General features: G+C 37.5%; 1 protein-coding gene across 2 annotated transcripts in view; it reads left to right on the forward strand.

The window, feature by feature from the left end:
• The window catches only part of MID1 (midline 1), a 241,450-nt gene that overhangs the window by 65,227 nt on the left and 161,362 nt on the right, over positions 1-14,861 (forward strand). The gene's annotated exons all lie outside the window — the stretch shown is intronic.

The following is a 14,861-nucleotide window of genomic DNA, read 5'->3' on the forward strand; positions in this document are numbered from 1 at the left end:
AAATAAATGAAGGAGCATAAATTCTTGGCATTAATTTTTAGCAGAATGCTCCTGATTGCTGTAAGATGAAGCATGTGGTACAGTTGAGATTGTAAAAACTCCTTCAGAAGATTCAAGATGCACAGGTGCATATCCTGTCTAACTGCACCCTTCCAGAGGAGTTATCAGATTTATCCTCTGGGAGGAAAAAAAAAAAAAAAAAAAAAAAAAAAGGAGAAAACAGAAGATACTGGCTATCCTATCCCTTTCCCCTCTCCTTGTTATTTTTAGAATAGTGACTTGTATTTGTCTGAGTCTTTTTTTTCCTTTCATATTATCGTGGGAAACTTTGGCTTGAATTGGTTAGACATACATGAGCGCAGCTTGGGGCATACCAAGTCTATTCCACAGGCAGGCTATGAAAATCCTTCTTGTGACTCAGATGAATTGTAAAGGCCATAATTACCAACAAAAGTTTCTTTTGTGGCCATTCAAAAATCACAAACAAGGTAAGGGGGGATGATTGACAACAGTTACACTACTGATTGACAGAGAACGAAAAACTTGGTCTGTGACTTAGTATGTTAGTTTTTCAGGAAGTGTTGACCTTTTTCACTATTATTCTGTTCTTTCTGGTGGACTATTCCCAACTCCCCTATTGAAGCTAGAATGTCTATCTAAAATGTGTCTTTGTAGTTACTGCCTATAGTCTGTACATCTCTTTACAATTATATGCTTATTTGTTGATGCTGAAACAAAATTGATAGATGTATTATAATCAGACCTCCATGAAAGAATGTCTTTTATATGCTTCACATGCTTAACTATTGATTTCAGCTACAGATTTCTCTGTTATGAAGTAATGAAGTGCCACATCCAAATCCTGCAAATTTACACTCACAGTTCTAGCTCTTAATAATGGAAGGCCCAAGGAGATCAATGTGGTTACTCATGTGAGTAAAGATTTGGAGACTCATTTCCCATTCATGAATGAAATGGTTTAGGAAGTGTGCAGTTACTATGGTTCTCTTTTGGCTTAAAAACAAAAATCTCTGTTAAAACAACCACTAATGAGATTTGTTAGAAGGGTCCCAAGGATAGGCAAATTCACTAGTTTAATATAAGGATGTGGTAGAGTCTTGACAGCAGTATTTCAAGAAGAATGATAAAAATGTTCCCTCTCTTTAGCTTATTAACCGTTTTAGAAATATGGGAGACCTAATTCATCTCTCTGTGCTGCACCACTAGATACGGCCATAACCCTTGAAATAACAGCACAACTATGAGTTACTCCTCCCTTTGAGAATAAAAGTTAATTTAGTCTGTCCTTTATCACATACTCCTCCCAGCTCAGTAATAACTGTCAGTTCTGGCAAATGACACCAAACTGATATTTCAGGTTATGCTTCTCCTGGCTTTCTGTAGACAAAGGTACTGTATCTCTAGCATGCACTGTTTATTATTTTCACATCCTTGGTTTCACAGCAAGCAAACAAGGCAGGATGCATTCCCTGGTCCTTTATATACCAGTTTAGGCTCCTTGGTTCTCTACCTGAGAAATTACTTTAGGTCAGTGTTTCTAAACTGTTCACTAGTATCCTTTATAGAAATAAAAGGATGTATTTGTTTCTACTTCTTTCCTAGTTTTCACTAATTCTAAATTTCCATTTATTTAATTTTAAGAGCATCTGACATAAAGGAACTCACATTCAGTATTATATCTATACGCGTGGATGGTAATGGAACTGCACTAAAATAGTTGAGCAAGACAGTCTTAAAATTAACTGCCTGAAACAGTAATGTTGCTATCCTAGCATTTTTTTTATAATGCAGAACTACATATGCTTTTATAATGCAGTTATTGTTGCAAAAAGGGCCTTTAATTGCAAACAAAAGATCACCACCAACCTCACATTTGTGCTTAATGAAGTAAATTTGGTTATAAATATCCTTTAATGAATTAAAGCAGAACAAACTTAATTCCAAAGGTGGAAACACATCTAAATAAACTTAACATCCATTTACTCAGAAAATTAGAGCAAACTGAACTTATTCCAGCAGACATTAACTACTTGCTATTTGTCATAACTAGAAGGTTTAGACAGATGGAAACTATAATATTGCTTCTTGAAACATACAACGTTCTACAGAAGAAATTGTAAGCTGCCATACAGGTGCTGTGCTGCAATTTGGTGAGTTTTCCTAAGCTTTTACACATTTCTTAGTCTAGATGTCACATAAAGACCACATAGCACTGCCTCCAACTTGTCTATGTTTTTATACTATATACATACATATGTATGCATGTATAAACATTAGTGGCAATTTTTTAAAATGCAGTTGATACACTTTTCATCAGTACTCTTTTACTTGTACTCTTAACTTTCATCACTGCAAGAGAAGTTGTTTGGACAGATCTATTAAGATGCATGTTAACATTATGCATCTTCTGCATTAACTAAACACTTCCTAGGACGCAGAAGACTCACAAAGCCTGCACTTAAAGCTCATGACAGCCCATCTTCCTAAAAATAACTACCTGAAGTGAATGTCGTCATAAGTTGGGCTAAACAGTGTAAAAGAATGATACTTTCGTTATCCTTAACTGGAAGAAAACACATCTGGGCTCTCATGGGAAGCTGCCATTTTACAAACAGCAAGCAGCAGGAGGTCCAGTCTGGTGGAATAGGGTAAGAATAAAAGAATACAGCTCCCACATAACTGCCTGACAAAACAAGAGACTTTGAATGTTGCTTCAAATATCAATTGCATTTTTTTAAATTGCAATGAAAGTGGTTAGATACTAATTCATTCATTTTTTACTCATAATTATATAGAAACAGATAGAGTATGTCCGTCATATATATTTGAATATTTATAGATTCTAATTAATTTCATGCAGTTTTCAAAACATCCTTTTGATGAAATTTTGCCTAATTACTAATACATCTTTCTGTTATGCACATCCTCCCTCTCCTTAGAAGTGCATTGTGTCCCATAGTCTGGGATTTGTTTGTGTTTAAAACACAATATAAACAGATAGGAATTGACCTGCTGAGCAGGAGATCATCTGCAGAATCATTTGAGTTCAAGAAGTGTGGGACATTGTTACAACATATGGCTGAGGTTTGCAAAGTTTGCAAGCATACCAATACCTTCCCCAAATGTGTTTCAATGATGTATGGCCATATCTCTTTATTTTTGAAAAGCTGTAATATGTACAAGAGTATTATCATTTCTGGTTGGACACAGCAGGTATCTTTCCTTTGCTATTAGAATTCTCAGTCTTTTAGAAAAGTAGCATCCATTTCTATGATAAACTTCCAGGTTTTAAGAGATTATAAATTAAAATTCAGACCACGTGGTGTGGCAGACAGGACAGGATGCTGTCTATCAAGGTCTCATAGTTGATGCAGAATGAAATCATTGAAATGTGTGGTCTTATGTAATTAAAACTTCAACTGAAATGTTAGTATTTTGGCTGACTCTTAGGGAAAGTCCACCAGTAACTTCCTAAAGGGAAAACACTGTTAGCTTCCAGCCATACTTGAGTCTGTCCAAGACCAGTATATTATTAGCTGACATCTAAGCTGACATCTATGTAAATTTGTAAGAGCTTTTGAAGTTTTTTGGGTTGCATACAGAGAGAAAAGAGATGGATAATTTTTGCTTCCATGAAGGAACTTGAGTATAATACTTCTGTGCTAAATAAAGGAAACTAAGGATCAACCTCGCAATCAAAACTCATCTACATTAGAAAAATACATGAGACCTTTTCCTCTCCTTTTCCTCTCCTTTTCCTCTCCTTTTCCTCTCCTTTTCCTCTCCTTTTCCTCTCCTTTTCCTCTCCTCTCCTCTCCTCTCCTCTCCTCTCCTCTCCTCTCCTCTCCTCTCCTCTCCTCTCCTCTCCTCTCCTCTCCTCTCCTCTCCTCTCCTCTCCTCTCCTCTCCTCTCCTCTCCTCTCCTCTCCTCTCCTCTCCTCTCCTCTCCTCTCCTCTCCTCTCCTCTCCTCTCCTCTCCTCTCTCTTTTCTCTCTCTCTATTTTTTTTTTTCCTGCATTGGTTCTTCTTATCCAATGCAACAAACAGATTGTAATCTGAGACTTCAGGACTCCAAAGGCTTTCAGAGCATTCTCAGATGGCAAATGAAGGAACAATGAATTCTAATTGCCTCTGCACCTCTTCCAAAGTAGTCACAGTTGATGTGTTGGTGGAGATGGGGATTATGTTAGGACTTGGATCACAGTTTTAACTTCTGTTTTCTTTTTCAATTTAATTTAACTGAGTCAGATTTAGACACTTATTGGTTGTCATTTGTGGCCCATTTTCCTACAGGTTGTTAAAGAGATGAATACACCCTGTTGATACTAGCACAGTGTCCTACAAGGAGACTTCTTTTGTCTTTTCAAAATTCTGTCAATGACTTTTTTGCTTCTTGTTGTTTCAAGGCCATATATTAGACTTTGCACTAGATGTAGTTCCCATTTTTAAGATTATTTCTGTACTCCACTTCTTTTTGCATTCTATAAGTCTATAAACAGACTATAAAGATGGTTTTGATATGTCAGTTGATGCTGGGAGATGTAGTGAAAGTTGAGAGCATGTACAATACAACTTGGGTGGGATTCATTTCCAGATAAAAACTTTAAAACTTAGGCATCTATGTGTAAATATCTACATGTGATTCAGCCCAAATGACAGTAGACACATATGCTTCAATTCAGTTGACCACATGTAGCTATCTAATGCCATCACTGGTGCATTGAGGTACCTTAGACATTCATACTGGACACAGGACATGCAGACACCTTGTTCTTCTGGAGAAGTGGCTCTGCCAGATTATCTGAAAAAAGGTTGGGCACCTGTGCCTAGGTCCCTGAACAGGGAGGATATCTTAGCTGCCCAGTTCAATAGTTCTTTAGGTTCCACTGCCCATATTGGCTAGATTGTCAGTGGCTGCAGTGCCAGCAGTGCAGTTATCTTGTCTATAGACAGCTACACACAATTTGAGTAACTGTTGATTTTTTTACATCATTTTATTATGTCACTGTTCTTAAAGAAAAAGAGCTGAGTTATTTATGGACCAAAATTGAAATGTTCCTTTTTCATTGTGGTAGAAAGGGAGAAGAAGGAAAGCAGTAAGGAAGGGAAAAAGTGTATATATAAATACTTAAAGGTATCTACTTTAGTGCTGAAGTTAGGACACAGGGTCGTTTTGTAGCCAAGAGACATAGTTAAGAGACTTTATCTGAATTGCTGAAATTATGTATCAATCTCTAGTGAAGGGAGCACACAGTCTCCTTGTGCTGATTCTACTGGCCTTCGTAAGATGCTGAGTTACTAACTTCTAGGGCTAGTCTGTAAGAAATATCAGGCATGCTCATTATAGTTTAGGTCAATGGAATATGATGTAGTTGCTATGCTATGCTATTCTATGCTATGCTATAAGTCTAATTTGTCATAACTTCTATCTCAGGTGATTTGAACTGACTTTAGATATATCTACCTCTCTTCCTCAACTACATACATCTATTTGCTCTGAGAAAATTAACCGAGGGAAGAAACACTTAAATTTTGTTGTGCACTACTTAAACAAAGCCCTTTTGCTGCGATATCTTTGAACTTCCACCTTCTGTAGGCATATCTGTAGAGTTGGTCTAATGTATTCCTGTGTATTTGGAAACAATATACATACACACCCTACCTCACAATTCTTTTGTGCGTGCCAAAAAATTGTTTCCCCAACTGAACATTCTAAATTACAAGTCCAGTTCTTGTCTTTTTGAGGCCCGTAATTAGACCTCAGATGGTAGGGCAATTGCAGAAGAGGGTCTACCAATTTACATGTTAATCAAACATAGCCTGATGGACTATGATTAACATAGGCTCAGTCAACATCTTAATTAGCCAAAGCACATCATGAGGCACTGGTGCCTGTCTTCCCACCCCTGAGGATTTTTCTGAGCAAGAACATCCTCTTCAATAGCTGTTTTCCATAGCACTGTTAAACCTAAGACCTTAATTGCTCTAATGAGGGAAGTTAGTTAAAAACTGTTTAGCTTTGCATAGAACACCTGAGGTAGCATAACATCTTCATTTAGAGGACAGAGCCCTGGCCAATTTGTAACTTGGATCAGGTATGATATTAAATAACAGATTTGTGTCAAAATCACATTGAGCACAAAATATGTTTTTTAAGAATTGTGGATGGTTTTATCTGATTGATTAGTTCCACATGTCCACAGCCCCAGGAATCTCTCCACGGGAGCCCGCATGGAATCGGGATAAGCACACTTTAAGTATGCCTTTGTAGTTGAGTAACCTGCTGGGCAGGACTTCATCTCTGCTAACAATGTCTCTCCTGATATTTTGTTTAAAGGATTGGTAGTCTGCAGCTAATTTATTTTACCAGTAAAAAATCAACTTTTTCTACACAAATATGTTTTAAAATTCTTTGAATACTATCAACTATTGTCTTCAAAAGCTAGGCTTGCTGAGGATTAAATCCCAGGGAGATGAGGGGATGTTTAGAATTTTCCCCATCTGATTCCTTGTTGTACATCTTTCACTGCTGCAAAATATACACAGTGATACGTAGATGGAAATGTTCAGTGTATATTTATTTTTATTTTTGAAAGGAAAATCCTGTTTTGAAATGTTTGATTTTAGTGGGAAGAAGTTCTTTTGGGGATGAAACCAGAAACTCTGCTGCTCTGGCATTATATGTTCTCACTATCACAGGAGTGCAGAATATAAGTGCAAATAGCACATACATTGTGTGCAGTTTCTGTCCTTGCATTCATCATAGCTGGTGTTAGAGCTTTTGGTGGTGACAAGGAAAAAAACAAACAAACAAACAAACAAAAACAGTCTATCATGCAGTTTGGAATTGACAGTTTAGCAGAACAGGGAACAATGGGAACAATTAATGACCTCATATATTCTATCGTCTTCAGGCATAACATTGTGATTTTCTGGTTGGTTTCTGAGGAGTGGTATGAACCGTGTTTGGTATCAGCACCTTCATGAGTGTCCAATACTACCCTAGCCAGGGGAACTGGTGTCTCAGCTTCCCATATAGGAAATCTTCCCTCATTGCAGAAATAAAGAAAGATTGCTTGAGATCAAAACCACTTACAAATTACAGCTATCTCTTGCCAAAACAGAGAGAATTTATTAGTGGAAAAGATCCAGAAAGCTTCCTTGGTCTATTTGCTTGCCAAAGGCTTGTTATTTCTTACATCCTTTCAAAGGCTTTATTATATTCAGTCTATCCTTGCAGGCTTTAGTAGCAGTCCTGCTTCTTATTTAGAAGCTTATTTTCTTGGTATTAAATGTTCTTTTAACTTCATTCTTTTTTGTAGTACAAAAATCATCCTATTCCTTTCAACCTATGTCACTAATCAAAAGAAGTATTCCATATATAATTATAAAGATTTTTGTATTTGATTTCTGAATATACTCTAAGTTTCAAATGAATGGTAATAATTTGAAATGAGAAAAAGACAAAAAGTTTTGATTTGCTAGCATGTTGAATCCTTTTGTGAAATGCTAATATTTTAGGTTATCGAAGCCCTTATGTTTACCATCATAAGAATTTCATGTCTTGAAATACAGTGTGCTGAAAATTGCTTTGACATACAGTACTTTAAAAATATTAGGCTAAAAAATGAACTTTTAAAATTTTTATGGAACCAATCATTTAAAATAAATTCAGCAGTTATCTGAACTGCTGTACTCTGAGTTGCTGTACTTCATTACTATGTTACCAATATTTCTTAACCGAAGTGCAAAGTTAGGAGCAATCTTTCTTAGCCTAAACATACATGAAGTGACCTCCCACTGAAGTTACTACAGTCTACAGTTGTCATGTGGTAATTGAAAATGGCTGTTGGGATGACTAACGTGACTAGGAAAAATCAGTTTTTAATGGCTAAAAAAAGTAAAGAAAGCAAGCTAATAAATGACACCTATAAAAGTTGATTCTGGAGGTGGTTTTGGTATTTGAAATTTGGGTAATTTACTTGTATTTTAGCTATGGACAATAGCTCTGGAAACTGTTCTCTCTAAATCCCATTTCCAAAAGCAGGTTGAAGCTTTAGCCTTAAGCTCAAAACTAGGACATTAGTGTAGGACTTTTGGTCCATACTTTTAGTATGCTTTATATGTTTTTCATTCCCTTTCTGATATCCATCCTGGATAATCAGTTAAAAATGGAGGTTTTTCTCTTCTAACCTTAGCAAATCAAAATGTTAGATAGTCAATTCTGAAGGAAATTAAAATTCCAAAGAAATTCTGTAGTCTTTTCATCCATGCCTTTTGGAAGTTCATGTCTTTCTCCCTTATAGCAGAAGCACACATGCTTAGGTTTAACCCCTAACTGTAAGTTTTAAAATATAAGTGAGATAAATCTCTCCTTTAATTACTTACATTTGGTGTTCTTATAATGTTAAGAATGTTATAATATTGTTATAATATTAAGAATGAAGAATTATCTTTAATAATTTAAAGCAAGTAAAAGGTCATCTGTATTCAAATAGAGTGCAAAAGTTTTCAAACAGGAGAAACGTCCAAAATATTTAATAACTGTTTGAAATTAGCAGTTAACAACAAAAGTGTTCATTAAAGTACAACCTGTTTTTCTCTGGAAAAAAAAAAAATAAAGCGTCTGTTTTCAACAGCTCTGGAACACTTTTTAAGTTTTTGAACTGAATTTTGAAAATACTGAATTCAAGTGAATGCAATCAAGAAACAAAGCAAACTATTAATTAATGGTGAAGTGATATGAGCAATGGTTTCTTAAGATGTTTAGTTTGCAAGTCATAAAAGTAGCAACTGTTTTCTACGTTACTACAGTAATTTTCCATTTAAGAGCTTACAATGCACATTAAAAGAAGAAAAGATCTAAAATTATCTTGTATAATATACAGAAGTTATTATGTTGGTGTATCCCAGTAATCAGTCATCCTCCTGGAATTACTGAAGTAAGAATACTATACTTAAGTAGCATTTACATAGTGTTTTCCAATATGAAGAAATTCCCATTTCACAGAAAGTAAAATACAGGCAGAGTTTAAGGATTTAAATCATGTGTCTGTTTTTTCTAAGCAAAGATTTCTAGTGTTCATGATCAGAGCACTGGACGTCTTTCACAGACGATGCTCTCTGTCTATGAGAAGATGTTCTCCGGGAATCGGTCCCAGGGAGATAGAGTGAGGGAGCAGGTGGGACTTATTGAAATGAAGTCATGGATATTTGAACATTATTGTAGTCATTAACAATGCATCAATTAAGCTGAGCATACACATAAAGTAAATATTTATGTGACTGGTGATCCTGCTGGAAAAAGTGGAAAATTGAGCAAAGATGAGTATGTTTTAATTTTGTTTCAGTTAGGTGTCTGACTCTATCTGTTACGCTATTTTTGTTCTGTCATCTTTCTACAGAGCTGCGAGATTGGGAAATGCTAGATCAAATTGAGAAAATTAACAGTAAAAAAATCAGTTTGTGGAGAAAAAGCAGGCCAAGAAAAACAACCAGCTGTAGTTGATACTGTTCAATGAGAAAAATGTGGTGTTAATTCCTTTTTTTTTTTTTTTTTTCTGTAGGAGATCATTAGAGGTCTTTATAGTCTTTCCAGATCAGTACAAAAGACATTGTATAGCTGGACGTGTCTCTATGAATTTGAAAGATAAGATCTCCGTAGGGCATACTTCTGTTGGTTTTACATCATTAATGTTTCCCTCCATTTATTTCTGCAGAATACCTGCACTGTCTTTTAAAGTGGGAATAGCCTGGGGTGATAAATTGAATCTTGAATCTTTGCACCTGATGCCACAAGAAGCTATAAATTAGTTATAGGCTAGGATGATAGAATCCTAAATGCTTCTATTTCTCACAGAAAAACTGACCGGTGGGGTCGCTAACCAAAGAACGAAAAATCTGAATTTGTTAACAAGAAAACAATTAATTATTTACACACATGTGGGTATTTGCCATTAGCATCATTCGAATTATTAGTCTTTGTTCTGATAGATTTAATTCTGCCCTCAGGACTGTAGTTGTTAAAAACTGGGTTCAGTCTTGCCCATTTAAAACCAGGAAATATGTACAACACAAACTATAAGCTAAGCAGGGTTATATATGTCCATTGCATTTGGTCTTTCAAAGGAAAGAAAGATAAGCTGTCTTATTTCAGAGCCACACTAATGTTGAATCACCAGTAGCAACTGTGCTATCACCCATATGGTGGTTTATAATTCTAAGATGTTCATCACCAGGATGAAGTAAATAAATTATTGAGCGCTGTGGTTAATTTCATTTATTTATTTATTTATGCGTGTCATTCATAAAGCAAGCAGAAGAGAAAAACCTTGCATCCTAATATGACTCCCATGGGGAAAGCTTAATGCCATTCAGTCACTTGGAGCTTCTGTGTGTTTTTGTTTTTTGTTTTGCTTTGTTTTTTCCATCTGCCCATCCATCATAAGGACTTGAGCACTTTTCAACCATGAAAACTCCTTGCTATAGCAATATATAGGTTTTGTAAATAAAGTCTGGCACCCCTAAGGGGAATAATATAGACTTCTAGAAATTCTCATATACTTAATCTGTTTTAAGGGCTGAAAAGTGTATTTCTATAATAAAATATTTTAAGACCTTTTTGTCCTGGGAAATTTCTTTTCCATGGAAGTTGACCTTTACAGGTTCTCTCTGGCTACATAACTGCTACAAATTTGAACATTGAGGGGTTTCAAATGAATGCAGCATGATGCAAGCGTTTTTGAAAGATTCCTTCAAGGCTAAAGCACTTTTCCCCACAGTATTTGAGCAGTTTGAAAGCTTTAAGGCCTGTGTTCTCCCCACAGACACATGCAGGAAACTCCCAGTGGCTACAGCCAAAGCTGCACTTGTGCATGCAAGGGCTTTATTTTGGCTCTGAATGTTAACTAGGTTACAAGAGAATAGAATTGGGTTTTGTATAGACTCTTTCTTACTTGTTATGGCTCAAAGAACCTTACAAGGAAAGAAAAGAGATACTATTATCACAGGGAACACGTAGGAAGATTGAGAAGATGTTAGGTACTTAGCAGTAGATCACACAGTGCTTGGAAAGGCAGAGCTTAGAATCATATAATCATAGAATGGTTTGGGTTAGAAGGGACCATAAAGATCATTTAATTCCAACCACCCTGCCATGGGTAAGGACACCTGCCAGTAGACCAGGCTGCTCAAAGCCCCCTCCAGCCTGGCCTTGAACATCTCTAGGGATGGGGCATCCACAGCTTCTCTGGGTAACCTGTTCCAGTGCCTCACTACCCTCTGAGTAAAGAATTTATTCCAAATGTCTAATCTAAATCTGCCATCTTTTAGTTTAAAGTCATTACTCCTTGTCCTATCACTACACACCCTGATAAAGAGCCCTTCCCTAGCTTTGCAGAAAGCTATGTTTATCTTGTTTTTTATCTTGATTTATTAAGAAAAACAACAGTGGACATACTGTTTTTTTTTCTTTCCTTCTCCCTCTGTCCACCAGAAGGAGACAAGATGCCATTGAATTTTTAACTTCAGGGTTTTTAAACTACTGTCTTAAAACTGCTGACTTTTTTCTTTTCCCTTGACATTTTCTTCTGAGCATCCAGTAAGACATAGGTGTTAGGTTTGAGAAACAAATTGCCTTCTCAACCCCACACTGCAATGTCAGATTCTTTAGTCTAGGCATGTTAAAATCACATGCACAGCTATATAGTAAGATATGTGAGGTCACTTGGAGAAAAGATCCTCCTAAGCAGCTAAGAAAGGTAGGCAGTTTTCCAATAGCTCGTTTAGGGCAACTGGCACTGCTAGAGCTGGGACATCTCAGCTGTGGCGCTGTATCTTCTTACGTGGGAGTTGGAGGCACATAGTGCAGCATAGCACCTGTGTTGCTAAATCACATGGGAGCTTAAATCCAGAAGCAATATAGTCACATCCATTTTGAGAAGAGCACTGACTGGTAAGTGCTTCCAGGATATTAGACTGATCCTATGTAGCTTCTTGCTATGACCTGAGCAAATCTTCACTGTGCTACCCTAAATCAAATCTCAAGTAGCTTAGGTAACAAAGTGCGTGTATCAAGCTTCATGGTGCAATGGAGACCTGCCACACAGCCCCAGTCATAAAGGAGGCTCTGAGCTGGCAGATTTCTGCATGAAGCTCATTGTAAGATTCAGCGTAGCTGGGAGGGTGTGAGAGTTGATAAACCACTCAAGCCCAAATAAGGTTAAGTTCTGAAGGGAAACAAGTCAATTAGTGCCAGAATACAATGGATATTTAGCCTGGTGTTCCCAACACTACTAATTGAACAATTTTTAGAATTTGCAGCCTCTCATTATCCCGTTCTGATTCAACATGAAAGTCGCATGTGCCTATAATTTCCTCTCTAAATCCCTCTGTGAGTAAGCAGTCTTGTGGTGACTGCATAGTTCTTACGCCTTGGAACAGTCTGAAATCATATTGCTGACATCAGGGTTGGATTTCACTGATGATATTTCCTTAATTGTTTAATTTGTCAAAACATTTAATAGAGCATTTCTGGAATGATATACTCAATATTTGCAGCATAAAAATGAACAGCAACGTGTGTATTGCTCTGCTACTGTGTTCGAAGTGGTAGGTTTTGATCTTGGGCATTGTCAGGAACTTGCTGTCTTTGTAGTCTGGATGAAATAATTTTGATGCAGTCACAGATTTTCTTGTGATTATTCTGTGTTTTACAATAAATAGGATTATGGGAGGTGCCCGTAAGTAATGATCATAATAACAGGATACTATATACCTACAAGCATCCATGCACACACACAGGTTCTACATTTGTATTTTTTATAAATTATTATTTTTTAATAGCTCTACAGTATTTGCTTAATTGAATGGCCCCCTTTGCTTTCTGTATACTTCTGTTAACATATCCTTACTGCTATTGGCACTGCTGGTGCTGGACCCAGGGTCTGTTACCATGTAGTGACTGAGGCCCGTTTTCCCCTTTAAACTCGTCCAATGCTCCCTATTAATCTCTGACATTGCACTTTGGTGCTGCAGTGGAAACTGAAGAAAAAATAATATGAAGAATTATGATAACTGTAGTGTTTTAGCTAGTTAAGGGAACATTTGCTTTCCTTTTCATATCATTCCAACTTTGTCAAAGAATCACAAAAAAATATCTTGTGGTAGAGTGAAATGCACCATAAGGACAAGGCAGTGACTTTATCCCACATTTGTTATAGATCAATGTTGCTCAATGTGTTCCTTGTGGCTTGGGTACTGATGCAGGCAAAAGTGTTGCCTTCTCATCACGGACAGAGTAGCAGGGTCAGGGAGTCCCTTTCATGGGGAAGCACTGGGAGAACAGGAGAAGCTGGAAAGGGGTCCCAAGGCAAGACCACTGGGAAAATGAACTTGTGGCAGCTGCAGAGGGAAGGAGCGTGCAGCGCTGGGAGGTGGGACCCCCTCTCTACTCCCTGTCCTCCTGCAGGGCATCCACCAGCACCTGCCACCTTGCAGGCAGCAAGGCCCCTGTTGCTTTCCTGCCCCAGCAGCCGACTGCCTCCCAATGCATCTAGAGCTGGCTGGTGGGGCTCGCAGACGTTTGTGGTGCTGGGATGTGGTCTGTGTGATACTGGCCAAAAAGGGAAAAATGCAAAACCTAGAACAGTATACACATGTACAGCTACACAGAACCATTTCCAGAGTATAAAATTAGCTTGCAATGTTGACTATACGATAAATGTTTTTTAAAAAAGGTAGTGTTTAGCTGAGCAATGTGGTTCATGCCTTATTGATACCAGCCCTTCTAAGCATCACATGGGTGTGGGAAAAAAGGATAGTTTATGGGTGGCTTTCAGAAACGAAGATTTCTGTAGTCCTCCAATTAAAGAGGTTGCAAAGCCAGAGCCAAAGATAATGAATGACACAAGGACAGTTTAAATCAACAGGTATTTAACCAGCAAGTTAGTGTGGTTTATAAAACCTCTTCTGCCTTTGCTCTGCAGAGGAAGGGAGCTTGCCGCAGCCTTTTTAGCTGCAGCAGGACACTCTTTCCCTTCCAGAAGCCTCCCTGCCTGGTCTGTCATGAGGTTGGGTGTATCTTTTCTTACCTGCAAAGGATGGCTAGCTTTCAGAAAGCATTGACCTCCTCCCAGTCTCTTTCACAATCATGTTTTAGCTTAAAAATCATAACATGTTAAAAACAATTTTGCATTCCTGTTCTCTAGCCTCTGGCTTTCAGATCATGGGGTTATATTCAGGTCAAACTGTCAGCTCTCTCTTTGCAACAGTGTAAAGGCTAAATCCCTTTTTAAAAAGAAAATAGATCTGCAGTTCTCACATAATGACTTGGTATCAGCAGCTGAGGCTTCACAGAAAACATCAAATAGCCAGAGCCTTGTGACAGAACTGTAAGAAATGAAAACTCCTCATTATCCCATTGACTTGCACAGTGTAACATCTCAGTTATGCTGTTAAAATGGACCAAAAGGACCCTTTCAGTCTTTGAATGTTTCCTGAGACAGATGACCACGGATATAGTCCCTGTGACAGAAGCTGGTACAGCTTCCATGTTGTGTGTGTTGGTGATTGACAGTTGTGCTCTGGACTCTTACTTTGTTGTAGATGCTCACAGAAGTGTTATGTTGAGTTAAACTGGATGGTTGTGGCATGCAAAGTGGTAACAAAATGTGGGATACCGCCGAGAAGTTAATGACTCATGGGCACATATGGGACCAGAAGTGGTTATGAGTGAGTGCACCACATTAAACCCCTAGAAATTTTCAGAAGAGCAGAGGTAGAGCGACTACACAGCAAACAGCTTATTCTCCCTCGGAGATTTTTCCTTGAAAAGAGAGCAGG

The sequence above is a fragment of the Cygnus olor genome, chromosome 1 (genome assembly GCF_009769625.2).
Source record: "Cygnus olor isolate bCygOlo1 chromosome 1, bCygOlo1.pri.v2, whole genome shotgun sequence".
Classification (NCBI taxonomy): Eukaryota; Metazoa; Chordata; class Aves; order Anseriformes; family Anatidae; genus Cygnus; species Cygnus olor.